The sequence below is a fragment of the Nelumbo lutea genome, chromosome 1, assembly GCF_056320005.1.
Source record: "Nelumbo lutea isolate HS-2025 chromosome 1, American lotus-T2T, whole genome shotgun sequence".
Lineage (NCBI taxonomy): Eukaryota > Viridiplantae > Streptophyta > Magnoliopsida > Proteales > Nelumbonaceae > Nelumbo > Nelumbo lutea.
In genome coordinates this window covers 130,075,218-130,078,322 of record NC_142684.1, presented here as the reverse complement: position 1 = coordinate 130,078,322, position 3,105 = coordinate 130,075,218, and positions in this window count along the sequence as shown.

Sequence of the window (3,105 nt, the reverse complement as noted above, 5' to 3'; positions counted from 1 at the left end):
ATAAGTACGTTAAATGAGCACTTAATAAGTATTCTCACAACTTAAATGTTAAGGGATAAGTGTCAAAAAATTCTTCAAGGCTGCATTTGGAAACGATGTAAATAGAGTGTAAATTCCGGTTCAGGGTAAATTTATATTTTGGTTCACTTTACATTAATAATAAGATGTAAAAGTACATCAATAAAAAATAAGTAAATTTGTATTCAAGTGGGCTTTTGATAAAAAAAAAAAAAAAACATATGTTTTATTGGAATTCATGTTTGTATCCATTACAACTAAAAGTTAGAAAACTAACCCAATTTTGCAATTTATGTGAACCTTTTGCACTCTACATATTTGCATTCACACTTATTTGCATCATTTCCAAACACAACCTAAGTGCTCATTGAACATACTTACAACTTTGTGCCTACCTGATCAAGAGGGGTGCAATTTGGGTGGGCTTTAGTTAATGTATTGTTAAAATTTGAATGGGCCTAACCCAAAAACGGGCTAGATGCAATATAAGTGTTTTCAAATCGGGTACCTGATTTACATTAGACATCCCTAAAATATACCCCTTAGAGTTTGATATAAAACCTCTGTTAGTAAATGTTGTTTAGGCTGCATTTGGTTGCAATGCAAACGCAAATATGTACACTACATATTTACCCATTTTTTAATTCATGAATGCAAATAAGGTTCACATTTTAAATCGTTTTTGTATTCATCTTGTTTGTTTGAAATTGGTGCAAAAGTTGGGGCCCATCATTAAATGCTCCAAATATCATATGTTTTAATGCATTAACTTTGGTCAAAAAGTTAATTATAGAGAGAGCACAAAATTGTATCCAAAAAATAGGTACAGTAATGCTATCTTTTCAAAGTACAAAAGTGTTAAAAACTACATTTTTTTATTCTAGTAATCATTACTTTTTTATGCATCAAACAAAGCTTGCAAACACAAATCAAAATACATAAATACCCCAGTTTAACATTTATATCGCAAACAAATGGAACCTTAACAAAACCTCTGCCACTGAAGGAAAATACCTGCGTCTAAGACCAATATGAACCAAGGAAGTTAATACATAACCAATACATAGATTCCTCTATTTTATATGATCTGGGTTATCCACATTATCTCTCCCTGTAAGCCAAATTAGTTCAACTAGGCTTACCTATACGCACATGGACACTCAATACATTTTTTTTTCTTTCCTTTTGTTGAAAAGAACGGTATCTTACCGCAAAAGTCAGTTCTAAAATATGACAGTGGTGTTTATGGAGTATAACTATGGTTTAGACTTCAGAGCCACAAAACAGCGGGCGCTCTAATGATGTACCACCCTGTTTCTGTAAATTTATAAATTTATAATGTTAAGGTCTGATTTTCATCTTTTATATATATAAACTCTAAGAAACATCACAAGTATAGAATATATAGAATATTCTCTATCCATTTATAATTCAAAAATTAAACGATTAGTCATGAGAATTGTGATTTAAAATGACAAAAAACTACACTAGTTTTCTTTTATTTTTTTATAAAGTAAAATCATGCATAAAATGCATCATATCAGAACGTCATTCCATTAGTTGATTTTGGTGATGGATATGAACTGAGCTCTACATTAGCTAATTGGGTTGGGTTCGAGTCCAATACAGCTTGGTTCGTTAAACTTTCTAAGCCTAATTGAATTTATATCATATATAATATTTTTAATTTTTATGTATTTGAATCTTAGTTCATAATCAAGCTGAATTTGAATTTGTGAACTTTTATATATAATATTTTTGTATTTTTTATATGTATAATTTTCTTTTCTTATTTGAAACTGGATCCACTATCAAACATGAGATGAGCTGAACTCAAACTTATGAGCTATTGAGTTGAGCTTGAGCCCAAACTGGAGACTCATGTTTTTTTGCTGAGCCGAGCTCAAATCACCCCTAATTGTTTTAATTAATTTTTATTTTATCACAATAATAATTAGAACATAAGCAACAAGAAATATTTTAATATTTCCAACCCAAAATATTTGATATTATAAGATATTTCTTATCAGCTGAAATTTAGGTTGCGCTTGGAAAATATGCAAATAGAGTGTAAATCCTGGTTCAGGGTAAATTTACATTCTGGTTCACTTTTACCTGTGTTTGGCAACATTACATTTTTGCATTGACAAATGACAGACCAATGCATATTTACATTGATAATAAGATGTAAATGCACATTAATTAAAAAGAAGTAAATTTACATTCAAGTGGACTTTTGATAAAAGAAAAATGCACATGCTTTATTGGAATTTGTGTTTACATCCATTCAAGCTAAAAGGTAAGAAGTTAAATTTGTCAGTGCAAAACTAACCCAATTTTGCAATTTATACGAATCCTTTTGTACTCTACATATTTACATTCACACTTATTTACATTATTTCCAAACGCAGCCTTTGGGGAAAATGTTTTTGAAGGAGATTTATATGATAGGCTAAGATCTATAATCTTAATAGCCGACATTCACAACTTACGTCCTATAGGTGAAACCGACCTAAAAAGTTGGTAGTCATGGTCATGGCAGGCCTAGGAATTTTTTTTTCCGCCCACCCTATATCATGCTAACGGTCCCGCTTATGGGCCATCCAAATGGTGGTCAATGGGCCTTGGTGCATTATTATGGCTCATAGTGGAAAAGAACAGAAGAACAAGAAATTAGTTCCGTTGAAGGTCACTCACAAATCACAATCTTCAGTCATAATTATTTGATAGTGAGTGTTCATTGAACTTTGCTTCTGGCCTTCTGGGATGATCGAAAGAAAGGAATCTGAATCTTATTTTTCGTCTTGGTTTTATTTTATATGAAACACGTTTTATTTATTAGGATTTTGATTTCGAAAGACATGTTCATAGCATTTTTTTACCAGCACAATAGTAACCCAACCAAAAAGAAGATTATCCTGTGTTTTGGAATTTAATACAAGAAACTCTTCCAGTGGGAGTTTGTGTGAATAAAGGAAGAGGATTGTATCATGTGGCAGCATGTACTGATCATGAATGCCGATCTCATATAGGTGGGTTAAGGTTTTGATAACAGTGAGCATTTTTTCTTTTCTTTTTTGCTCCAAG